This window comes from Prionailurus bengalensis, chromosome C2 (genome assembly GCF_016509475.1).
Source record: "Prionailurus bengalensis isolate Pbe53 chromosome C2, Fcat_Pben_1.1_paternal_pri, whole genome shotgun sequence".
Lineage (NCBI taxonomy): Eukaryota > Metazoa > Chordata > Mammalia > Carnivora > Felidae > Prionailurus > Prionailurus bengalensis.
In genome coordinates, this window is record NC_057350.1 from 147583503 (window position 1) to 147597207 (window position 13705).

Below are 13705 nucleotides of genomic sequence, written 5' to 3' on the forward strand. Positions count from 1 at the left end.
ACATTCAAAATTTAACAGTCAATATTATAGAAGTGATTGAGTAAATTACAGTCAGAGGAGAATCATGTTATGTAGACTGCTATGCATGACCTAATGTGAAGTGGAAAAGAATCATGGAAAACATACTTTTACCCTGTTTTAAATTTTTTTGTGTGTCTTTCACATCTACCTGTACTCATGAATTTCCCATTCTTGCATTGCCATTTTTCAGCATTGTGAATATTGGTGCAATGAATATCTTTATATAAGTTAGCATTCGTATATTTTCCATTTCTTTAAAATAGATGATAAGAACTGGGGCACCTGGGTGGCTCAGTCGGTTGAGCATCTGACTTCTGCTCAGTTCATGGTCTTGTGGTTCGTGAATTCAAGCCCCGCGTCAGGCTCTGTGCTAACAAATAGTTCAGAGCCTGGAGCCTGCTTCGGATTCTGTATCTCTCTCTCTTTCTCCCCCTCCCCTGCTCATGCTCTGTCTCTGTCTCTCAAAAATAAATAAATGTTAAAAAAGTTTTTTAATAAAAATAAAATAGATTATAAGAAGTTATGAGTATTTTCATGGGTCTTGTCATCTCTGTCGAAAATATTTCCCAGAGTAATTGTGTCTGTTTATATTCCCACCAACAGTACACAAGAACATGTGTTTAACAGCACATGCACCAGCTTTACATATTATCATTTTTTGTTAATTTAATATTCTGTGATTATACATCATCATTGATATTTGCATTTCTTTTATTGATAAAAGGTTGAATTTTTTTCATATGTCTGTTTAGAGATTATACTTTTATCATTGACAATTATCTGTCACGGGGGGGAAACAAAACATGAGAGACACTTAAATGTGGAGAACAAACAGAGGGTTACTGGAGGTATTATGGGAAGGGGGATGGGCTAAGTGGGTAAGGGGCATTAAGGAATCTACTCCTGAAATCTCTGTTGCACTATATGCTAACTAACTTGGGTGTAAATTAAAAACAAAACAAAACAAACAAAAAAACTAAGGGACAAATCCAAAAAAAAAAAAAAGAGAAAATTATGTCATGCCCTTTACATATTTATCTATTACACCTAAATGATTTTAAAAATTATAGTATTTGCCATACTTTTCCAGCTGTTATTTCCCTCTTCATTTTGCTAATGTGTATTTAATATATACAAATTTTAAAATTTGTATAGAGTTAAATCATTCACTCTATTTCCTTATGAATTCTCCTGCCTTCATATTTAGAAAGCAACCGTCTTTCCAAACAGCCAATAAAGAACCAACGCTATTTTCTTAAAGATTTTCTGTGACATTATCTTTTAGTAATTATTTATTTTCTCTAGAATGTATTTAGGTGTATGGTGTGGGCTTGAGGGAAGATTATTTATATTTTCCCTTAAAATTTTTTTAATGTTTATTTATTTGAGAGAGAGAGAGAGAGAGCGCACAAGTGGGGGAAGGGACAGAAAGACAGGGAGACAGAGAATCCCAAACAGGCTGTCAGCAAAGAGCCTGATGTGGGGCTCAAACTCACAAACTATGAGATCATGACCTGAGCCGAAACCAAGAGTCAGACGCTTAACTGATAGCCACTCAGGTGCTCCGGAAAGATCATATTTTTTCTAATTGCTCAAGAGATACCCCAAGATCATTTAATGTGGAGATGAGGGCAAGAAACTCATTTATGATTGATTTGTGTTATTTCCATCAGGATCCAGTATATTTGTCCTTGTAATAGAAACTACTTCTGTACTATTTTGCTCCATTATCCAAGTTTCAGTGCAAGGCTGCTATAGATAATGTTACTTCTAATTAATGTCAATACTTCTCAATTCCCAGAATTTTTGTTAACATTATGGCTTGTTATTTGTTGTTGGTGGTATTTTCTTCATGCTGTTTTTGTTCTCATTCATTTTTTTATTAGGAAAATATTAATAATTCAGCATATACCCAGGCCTATACCATATATCCAGACTTCATAAATGCACTGGTTCTGAATTTGATTCAGAACTTAGCCTTTCATTTGAAAAAGAAACAAAATACTATAAACGTCACCACAATCTTGGTAGCTGTCCTTAGTTCCTAATCCCTGTTCCTACTGATCTTCCCAGGTCCCCCTCTGTTACGGCTTAAATGTGGATCTTTCCCATCTATGCATGTACCTGTAATCGAGTGTTATCTTCTGTGTATAATTTTTAATTTCCAGAAGTGGAACTATATACGTGTTGTTCTACTTCCTTATTTTCTTTACTTAAGATTATGTTTTTGAAATCCATCTATGTGGATACATATCAATCTTGTAGTGCTTATCACATGTTAAAGTAATCAAACAAAGATGCCATCAGATTGAGGTGGCTGAAATGCCTTGGGAGTCTAGTAGGCAAACCAAAACTTAACCCAGAGTTAATTACTATAAATGCCTCAAGGTTAAAAAGAACAACCAATCATAAACAGCAAACCAGTCTTTCCTAAATAATGCAATCACTTAAGCTGTAGCCAATCAAATAATTTCCTTTTCTGCTTCTGTGTCTTCTCTATAAAAATCTTACCTCTAGCCCTCATTGGTAGAGCACTCCTAACTACTTTTTATTTGGTGCTGCCCAGTTCAAAATGATACTTGTTCAAATAAACTTCAAAATTTTAATATGCTTCAGTTTATCGTTTAATACACATAAATATACCGCAATCTTTTCATTTACCTTGCTCAAATACCCTGGGTTTTGGGGTTTTTTTTTTCCAATTTTTTTCCAATTACAAAAGGCTGAGTAGACAGTATTGATCTATTTTTATTAGAAATAACAAAATTAATTAAAAGACGTGAAATAATTTAAAGTATGAAATTCATCAGAAAATATACAGACTGAGCATAACTAGTGAGAAATAGAATAAGGAGAAATTAGCATAATTATGACCCCCTCCCCCAAGGTGAGAAAAGGTCTACCAGTTTAAATGCTAACAACATACGTGCAGGATCTGTATGCTAAAAACTGTAATAAATTGATAAAAGGAATATGGAAGACTGGTGAGGAGGAAAACATTTTACTCTGTCCTTCAACATTCCTCTAGCTGGTCTAAGAATCAAATGGACACAAAACGGACTAACGGGAAAATCAAACAAAAGTTTAACAACATTGATATCGCCTGTATTCACAGGAAAGACCCAGGAAAACTGAATAACCCCTCAAAATGACTGAGACAATCACCTTAAATACCATCTCCAGCTAAAGACAAAAGATGACGATGTTGGGGGTGGGAAGTCAGTTATGAGAGGTCACCAAGAGAAGCACAGTAAACACAGGTAAGGATACTGTGCAGATTAAGTCCTTGCCTTTCCCACAGATCAGGGTTTCTAGATGTAGAGTCATCCCCCTCTTCCTGGTACAGAGGGAGACACTCTTACAAATGAAGATTTCCCTTATCCATGTAAATGTCTCTTATAAAAAAATGTAACTTCTATTTGGTTCCCAGAGCTTTGCTTGTGTCTACAATTGCTTAAAAATAACCAGCTAAAAATAATCAATATGCCAAAGAGGTATGTCTTGAAATACCAACATTTGCTCCCTACAAGACAAAAATAATTGGAGCACTATGCTGGGATCATGAATCGGCAGACTCAATATCATTAAGACATCAGTACTCCCCAATTTGATCTGTAGATTCCACACAATCCAATCAAAATCCTAGTGCCCCCCCTCCCCTTTTCAGTAAACATCAGCAAGAAGATTCTAAAATTTATATAGCAATGCAAAGGAACCAGGACAACCCAAACAATTGTGAAAACAAACTAGGTTGAAGGGTAGACTATCTATTTTGAAGACATACTATAAAGCTATTGTCATCAGAATAAACAGCCCAGAAATAGACTACACAAATACAGGCAACTGATTCTTGATAATTGGTGGGGAAATCTAATAATATAAATAAAATCTCTTGCCAGCCCATACAAACCTATCCACAAGGGAGAAGAGGGGAAAAAAAAGTTTTATTATTGAATAAGCATTAACTCAGAGTGTAAGACACATCTAAAGAGATTATAAAGACAGAAAGAAATCACATCTCTTTATATAGCAAGGCAGATACAATTCGTTACATACATGTTAATTGTCTTTATCAAAAAGGAAAAATAAAACTTCTCATATCTCTGTGACAAACAGAAATTTACAACTTGAAGTCAAGCACTGAAGCTGAAACTCCCACAGAGGCAGGGAGACAAGGTCATCCTTCTTGATCTTTGCATTTCAAAGAGATAGCCCATGCTTCTCAAGAAAGAAATCTCTGGAACATAAAACTGGCAAGAGGCTCATTTAGCTTTTAAAAGGACTAAAATGCATTTCAAAGAAAACAGAGAGAGCATTTATAATTTCATATTTTCTAAAGGAAAGGCTAAAGAGAAAGGAGAACAACAAGTTCTCTTCCCCTTTTGGTATGAGGGAGGATTTATTTATTTATATTCGTATTTGCCCTAACAAATGTACAAAGGCAATTCAATGGAGAAAAGATAGTCCTTTCAACAAATGGTATTAGAAAGACTGGATGTCGTTATGCAACATAAATAAACTTCAATATATACCACACAGGTTATAGAAAAATTAACTCAAAATGGATCATAAATGTAAAAGTAAAATTATAAAAGTTCTAGGAGAAAAAAATCTGTGTGACTTTAAGTTTGACACTGAATTTCTTTAGACGTGATGCCAAAGGCATGACCCATAAAAGAAAAATGGACAAATTGCAGTTGGTCAGAATTTAAACTTTTGTTTTCTGAAAGTTATTGGTAAGAAAATGAAAAGATAAACTGAGAGTATGGAGAAAATATTTTAAAATCATATTTATGAGAGACAACTTGTATTCAGAACATATAAAGAATACTTAACACTCAACAATAAGAAAACAAACAAAACAACAACTATAAAACACTCTAAAAACTGGGCAAAAAACTGAATCGGAAATTCACCAAATAGAATAGATGGATGATATATAAGCATATAAAAAAGCTCAACATTATCAGTCATTAGGGAAATGCAAATTAAAACCTCAAAGAGACATCACTATATAAGCATTGAAATAGCTAACTCAAGGGATCAAAATATGCCACCCCAAAATATGCCACTTTGGCATAAGGGTAATTTTGAGCTGAAGGCAATTAAGAAATAGCAAACATAGGGGGAATTCTCCAACCTTTTACTTTCTGCCAGAAGAAGGGCATAATTTTCCCTTTTGTAAAGGAAATATATCAACTGAAAAGATTTGAGTCTGTGTAACAAAACTCACTGAATAATCCTTATTTACTGTACATTTTGTAGTCGCCTTCTAGCCATTTACCCTTCCCTCCCCAGGAAGTCCAAACTTCCTTTTCCTTTTGTCTAATCTCTTCTCCACACTTTATCACCCTTTGTTAAAATTGTATATAGACCTCTGGGTCAAACTACTTCTTTTCTATGAAGCCTCCACATGCATGCAAAATAAACCTTTCTCCTGCTAATCTCTTTTCAATTTAATTCACAGGTTCCAGTACTGAACATAAGAGGGTAGGGGAAATATTTTTCCCCTCCTTTACACAAATACAAAACTGATATCACTAAGTGCTAGTAAGACTATTGAGAACAGAAAGTTGTACACATTGCTAGTGGAATGTTTGGAAAATCATTTAGGAGTTTCTTGTAAAGCTAAACATATACTTAGCATATTACCCAGCAATCCCCTCCTAAGCATTTACTCAAGTAAATGGAAAATTTATGTTCACACAAAAACCTGGACACAACATTTATAGAGGCTTTATTCATAATTTCCCCAAACTGGAAAGAACCCAGAGATCTTTCAACAGATAAACAGGTTAAGGAACCATGGTATATGCATACCAAGGACTACTACTCAGCAATAAAAATGCATGAGCTATTGGTTAACATAACAACATGAGTGAATCTTCAGTGCATTTTGCCAGATAAAAGTTGCTAGACTCTAAACGCAACATTCATATAATTCCATTTATATAACATCATGGAAAAGGGAAGAATATGAGATTACTGGTTGCTGAAATTTGAAGGTAGAGGAACTGATAAGAAGGGGGCTACACAAATAAATTTTTAGGGTAGTGGAATTCTATTATAGTTTCAGATATTTGACTATATTTATTTTTTCAAAACCCATAGAAAAGTAAACTACAAAGGGAGAAATTTACAATATGCAAATTTTAAACTCAAGTAGGATGTCAGGATAACATTAAAGAAAAAATTATTCTGATCCTTGTTAAAATGGTAAGGAAGACTTTATTCAAGACTATGGCAATAAGAATATTTCAAAAGGGGAAATATTAGGTTCAACTTTGAATTGAAAGGTAGCTATGGATTTATAGCCAATGAACAGAGTGAGGGGGGTCAGTGGACAGAAAATTACTAAGTGCAGACATCAAGGGTAGCATGATTCTTGCCTCCTGACCTAACAAAATTCTTGCTAACAGCAGATCAAGACTTAGATATCAAAGGTAGGGGATGAAGAACTTGGTCAGCTATCAAGTTGGGGAATTCTCTGTAAACCTAAGTCCAAAGTCAAAGCCTACTTGAGGGGCTCAGAGTGTCTATCGAAAGTTTGGGCAAAGAGAGATTTTTTTTTGCAGCAACGAGAAGGGAATGTCAACTATGACAAATAAATCTAACAGTCTTGCAACTATGCAACATAACCTCACGGGAGGAAATGGAGAAAAAAGGAGCCAACTTAAGTGACTTTGAAGAATAATTTTTTGGCTGGATACTGTAAAGCCAAAGAAAAAAAGAAAACAGTCCACAAATACCGTACTCCAGTTGGTACGTTTGTTTCTCTCAGGGGCACAATAATGCAGGTTATCAATCTTGAGATTAATTTATGTGTAGAGTACAGTTGAACAAATAAGTAAATATATTATAAATAAAGAGAGCCAGATGTCTTACTGTTAGAGAAATAGGTTATAAATAAGCACGTCAGGGAATGCTAGAAAGAACCCTGCAGTGTTGGATTAGAATTGGTGATAACAGTGTGAATTCATGTTCACACACACACACACACACACACACGTATGCATATGCATTATGCATGTGTGTATAGGTAATATATATAAATTGTGTGTGTGTGTGTTTGTGTGTATGTGTGTGCGTGTGCGTGTACTTGGGTTAGGGTGGGTACATGCATATATTTTCTAGCTCTGTCTTCTGAGATGGCCTAGATGCAATGACAGCCCAATTACAACCAGCACCCTAAGCGTCTACACATTGGCTTCTACCATTTTCCAAAGAAAGGAGGTAGGACTTCATGGAGAAATGGCTATCTCTAGATATGAGCAATGAAAGATAAGCCTATGGCATCTGGTTGTGCTGAAGGGAATAAAGTGCTTAAGAAAAAGAGATGGGAACATGTCAAAAGGACATAGGAACCAACCTGTAAAAGCTCCCAATGGTCTAAACTGGATCAATCTGAGCACCAAAACAAATAGCAATGGTGCTAGATTCTGACTAGGAGAAAATGAGTATCTGTGAGTCCATGCTGACATAAGTAAGTGACTAAATAAATACGTAAGGAGGAAAAGAGACAAGACTTTCTTACAAAATAATCCCACTTAGTAAATATAGAAGGCATGAGGGAAATAGAAAATCACTGTTAGAACACCAAAGTAATAATTCCCATAAGGCAATATGCTCTAATGAATGATCAAACCTGTGGGTAAAACTTTAAGGAGAAAGATATCTAAGATATTTACATAGCCTTAACATATCTCCCCCCCCCCCCAATATTTAGTAATTACCGCGGGTGTCTTTAACATGTATCTACAAATTCTTTGACACGCCTTTTTCCAGAAATCAGAGTTAATTCTCTTCCATTTGAGAGTGGCTTGGATTAAGTAACTCACTTTTAAAGAATAGTATATGAAAAGGAAGAAAAGAGTGACTTCGTGGTGGAGAAGCCTGGTAGGTTAAAGGTTAAAAACGTTAAAAAGACTACAAAGAAAGCAGGAGACAATCCGGATGTCTGAATGTAGGACTAATTTTGTTCCATCATTGAGGCAAGGCCCTTCTGAGTATTTTACTCAGTGTCCTATGAGTCGTAAGGTTTTCCAGTGTGGCTGATAGGGGAAGGCGTTACTATTCCAGGCCCTGTCAAAGCACTGGTTACTGTTTCCTCCAGTCCCTTAAGAGGGTTCTGCTTCCAGCCACAGGTCATTTCTTCACAGACACATGCTGATCGGTACTCTGTTAAAATATTCAAGGGAGACAAAACCTTTGTGGATCTCCAGAATTTTCTATCTCTGCAGCTCTTGCCTATTCAATATGCTTGACCCTTGAACAACACAGGGATTAGACCTGCCAAACCCCGCAGTCAAAAATCCCCCTATAACGTCTGAATCCCCTAAAACCTAGCTAATAAGAGCCTACGGCGGATCAGAAGCCTTACCCATAACAATTAATACACACTTTGTATATACATTATAGACTGTATTCTTACAAAAAAAGTGAGGTGGAGAAAAGAAAATGTTAAGAAAATCATAAGGAAGGGGCACCTGGGTGGCTCAGTCGGGTAAGCATCCAGTTTCGGCTCAGGTCATGATCTCAGAGTTTTTGAGTTTGAGCCCCACATTGGGTTCTGTGCTGACAGCTCAGAGCTTGGAGTCTGCTTCGGATTCTGTGTTTCCCTCTCTTTCTACTCTTCCCCCATTCACACTCTGTCTCTGTCTCAAAAATACACGTTAAAAATAAGTTTAAAAAAATCATAAGGAAGAGAAAATACATTTACAGTACCATACTGTAAAAAAAAAAAAAAAAATCTCTGTATGGGCAGTGTGCCCAGTGGTCCCATGGATCTGCCTCTTGTTTCCATGGTGTTTGGACAGAACAGACCCAGGGACACCCCTTCTAGCAATGTCCTACCATTCTCTAGCCTCTTTTCTAGTCACAATCTCCGGGGACCATCTTCTGAGCCATCCTCTACCCTCCAGACCAGCCAACACCAGTTTTTGAGCTTAGCTCCTTATTGCCAATCAACCGTGAATTCCCAGATTGCTCAGAATTAATCCACTGAGGTGGAGACCATCCCTATCGACTGCTTGGTCAGCCTCCATCTGAAAGCTTTCTACACCTACCTCTCTCTGGCCTTCTATTTCATCTGCCACGATGTGGCTCAGGAGGGTATTAGCCTCTTCCTTGAGTTTGGAGAAAAGAAGCATGAGGGCATGGGGTCTTAAAGATGCAAAACCAGCACAGCTGCTGTACCCTCTCTTTCAGGACGTGTAGAAGCTGTCCCAGAATAAGTGGCATAAAACTTTGGATGCCATGGAGGTCACCATGGGCCTGGAGAAGAATCTGGACCCTTTTGGATCTGCCTGCCCTGGGTTCTGCCCACAAAGACCTGCATCTCTGGGACTTCCTGGAGAACCACTTCTTAGATGAGCAGGTGAAACTCATCAAGAAGATGGCAACCATGTGATTAACCGCTGTAGGTTGGCTGGCCCCCAGGCTGGGCTGGACAAGTATCTCTTCAAAGAGCTCACTCTCCAGGCACCTAGGTGGCTCAGTCAGTTAAGCATCTGACTCTTGATCTCCGCTCAGGTCATGATCTTGTGGTTCATGAGCTCAAGCCCCACATCGGACTCTGCACTAACAGTGCAGAGCCTGCTTGGATTCTGTCTCCCTCTCGTATGTTTTGCTCAGTTGTGTTTTGTTCAGTTGTTTGGTTGTTCCTTATGGACGAGTATATCTGGTTCCTTGAACCAGGTGAACCTGATGCTGCACTTCAGCACCGAAACTCACTGGGATCGACTTTTCACCAAGAAGGAAATTGATATGGAATCTAACTAAGTCTAGAATACACTTGACTCCTATCATTGAGAGTAACTGTTGCTGAGTATTTGTTTTATTTTCGGGATTTAATGGTGATTTTAGACAGAAAAGACAGACAAGAGATTTCAGGGATAATTACTCTTCAAATTAGGGAAAGTCATCAGCACTCAATCAAACTCACAATGGAGTCCAAAGTCATCCAAACACACAGCTCCTGTTCTCAATTCAGCAAAATCTTCGATGAATATTCATTGGATCTTTTCTTCTTTTGAAAATAAGAACCAAAGGCAATCCATTTAGATAGGATGAGGCCCAAGACGTGAAGCCATTCAATGATCACTACAGCAAGCAGCATTACACAACACTCAGCATGGAATTTGAGATCGGCCACAGCAGCACAAATGCCAGTCCTTGGTCTCTAATTACCAGGCACTTTTTAGAAGGTGGGTTGACACAGGGGCTGGTAACCCAGTTTTTCTTCAGTTTTCATAAATAATGGCAATTTATGATGGTTAGCTTGTTTCCATTTTCTGAATTGTAATACATCCCTGTTATTGCAAGCTACGTATCAAAAATCAGATTCACCCACTTGTCTGCCAAACTAGCCCCTCTTCAAATTTCCCTGGTAACGACAACCATTCAAGCACCTACTCAAAATCAAAGACTTGTGTTAATCTTCCACAAATGCCTTCATTCATAATAGTGCACCCTGACTTTGGCCCTTCAGGGTAGTGTGATCTGCATACACATCACATATGCAGAACCACTGACTTGGAAGGGTGCAATTCAAACATCAGCTAGTATTCAGTCAGGAACGTTGGTACCAATTTGATCTCATTTAGAAGTCAGGCTTTCACAGCTCTGTCAGGCTCTGTTAAGTCTACCTTACTCCCCGTCGTTGGTATCTGGATTTTGTTATTTAGGCTTGACCTCTCCAGGATTCAATCCATGCTTTCCCCAAGGTGTAGAGCATGGGGATTCTGCTAAATCACTGCATTCCAGTTAAAAATATCCGATTCCCTTTGTGGCTTTAGATAACCCAGACCTGCTGACAGCAGCTGACCAGCATCCTGGTCAAGCCAGTCCCGGCCCTATAACCACATGCCTTCAACCTAAAACTGAGCCCTAATCTATAACCACACACACACACACACACACACACACACACACACACACGGTCTTATGGGTAGTCTCCAGGATCATCTAGCTCTTCGTCCTTGATTGCTCCCATTAGGAGATGTGATGCAGAAATTCCCACCTAGACTTTATTTTTATATTTTTAAGTTTATCTATTTTTGAGGGAGAGAGAGACAGAGAGAGAGAGAAAGCAAGCAGGCACGAACAGGGGAGGGGCAGAGAGAGAGGGAGAGAAGGAATCCCAAGCAGGCTCTTGTGCAATCAGTGCAGAGCCTGATCTCACGGTTCCTGAGATCATGACCGGAGCCAAAATCAGGAGTCAGACACTTAACCCACTGAGCCCCCCAGGCGCCCCTACCTAGACTTTACTATGTGGCTACAACTATAATGGGCATCGAGACCTTACAGATACCGAAGAATTTTTACAATTTGCACACAAGAATAAGAGGAACCTGAGTGCTCTCGCCTGGTAGACCAGCAAGTGTCTATAACATGTGTGCACAACCTCCCTGGAAGCCCTGCAGGTTGGGATGTGTCTTTCTTCCCTAAGGATATGAGAAATACCAGAATTGATCCACAGGTTCCAGGGCAACAGGCAGTAAACACTCAGTTGTGGCTGTAGGTCTCAGGATAAGAAGATTCCTCTCTAGTGGACCCAAGTCCGAGAGACCTTAGGGAACCATGTGTTTGGGTTTTTGAACACTTGACCTAATCATTCACCTAAAACCCCAACTCACATGTTGATTTAGGTATGATATGAAAGGTATATTTTTATAATTAGCATGGGTTCCCCACTGTGATAATAGGGTCCTATTCTAAAAGCAGGGAAAGGAGGAGGTAATAAAGTGTCCCCCAAAGCTCAACCCCCATCGCTCATCTTCTTCCTCACCCAGCCTACCAGCAGCAAGAGACGTCCCCCTTGCAGAGAGAACAGCTGTGTTTCCAGAATGGCGTAACACCCTTCTGGCCCTTTGGTCTCCAGCAGAATACGATCTACCCCAAGAAACCTTAAAGCCTCCATCCAGATAACAGAATAAAAATTGTTCGGGACTCACCATTCACTTGAGAGACAGTTGGTAACTCTTTGTATCCTACGTTGTTCTCGGCAATCAGGCAGAATTGCAGAATATTGCTAACGTGAGCTGGTATTAGGCAGCGTTAGGGAAATATTAACCAAACCATAACTTGTGATGCCTTAAGGTAGATGTGGCTTTAGTCCCTCACTCTCGTGAGAAAATATCTAGAAATCAAAACTATTCTTATTCCAATAAGAAAGTTTTTCTGAGATAAGTCAAATCTAAGTTTATTTTTAAGAGGAAACTTGGCTCCTTTTCTGCAGGAGCACATACGCTAACACATTTCGGTTATACGCTGTGTGTGTCAGTAACACACTGACATTTCAATTCATAGCATGTGGGTTTTTTTTTATTTTTAAATCTTTTAAAATGTTTATTTATTTTTGAGAGAGAGTGTGTGTGCACACAAGCCGGGGAGGAGGAAAAGAGAGAGGAGGACAGAGGATGTAAAGCGGGCTCTGTGCTGACAGCAGGGAGCCCGATGTGGGGCTCAAACTCACAAACCTCGAGATCATGACCTGAGCCAAAGCAGGACGTTCAACTGAGCTACCCAGGTGTCCCTCAAAGCAATGTGTTTTAAGATTAACGGGTGACTTAAGAGTTTTCTCTAAGGCATAGGTTAATTGTTTTATACTTAGGTATCCAAACCTCCCCTAAATAAAAAAGTTATCTCTGAAAGCATATTATTGCACTTACCTGCCAACCTTCCTCACTGCCACAATAATTTATTGAGCAATTACTATGTCCCAATCCCCCTCTGTATATCATAGTCTAATTTTAAAGTATACAGAAATACATGATTACAAATAGTGAAACATTCAGTTTAAGAAAATTATAGAGAAGGGGAGCCTAGGTGGCTCAGTTGTTTGGGTGTCTGACTTCAGCTCAGGTCATGATCTCTCAGTTGATGAGTTTGAGCCCTGCATCAGGCTCTGTGCTGACAGCTCAGAGCCTGGAGCCTGCTCTGGATTCTGTTTCTCTGTCTCTCTCTGCTCCTCCCCAACTCATGATCTTTCTCTCTCTCTCTCTCTCTCTCTCTCTCTCTCTCTCTCTCTCTCTCTCTCAAATAAATAAATAAACATTAAAAATTAAAAAAAAGAAAATTATTTATATTGATGCAGATCCCCTTTTGGGCAGGGAGAGATGTTATTCTAAGAAACTGAGAATCAAGCTGAGATCTGAACTGTGTGCAGAAATTCAGTTAGGAGAAGGGGGGAACAGCATTTTAGGAAGAGAAAGTACTACATCCCAAAGTTTTGACACGAAGGATCTGGAAGAACACTGACTTTTCTGGCTCTCAGCAGGATGGAGGCAACGCAACGCAAAGTTGAAACTGTATGGGAATTGGAAGGAGTAAGAGTCTTGGCAGCCACTGCCAGAACTTGATCTTTATCCTGAGAACTGAAATCACTTGCTTCCGTGTAGCTTAACCACCAGGACCGAGAACCAAGATGACTATCGTCAGCATGATTTAAATGTTCGTTTCAGGAGATTCTCGCTCAGAAAGCTAAGGTTGTAAATCAGAGAATAACTTCCCCGTTTGCTTTAGGAAACCCTGCCAACTAATTTATCCAGACAAACATTTGAGCCATCTCTCCCATCAGGACAAAAGAGTGCTCCCTGCAGAAACAGCTTGCTTATCACACAACAGTGTATTTATCAAGACTTACATCAAGTATCTCACCTTGCTGTGCCCACCAAGCCTAAAT

At 38.7% G+C, this 13705-nt stretch overlaps 1 pseudogene; it reads left to right on the forward strand.

Moving 5' to 3' along the window:
• Positions 1 to 8735: 8735 nt before the first annotated feature.
• On the forward strand, positions 8736 to 9801 carry LOC122491046 (annotated as a pseudogene).
• Positions 9802 to 13705: the final 3904 nt, after the last annotated feature.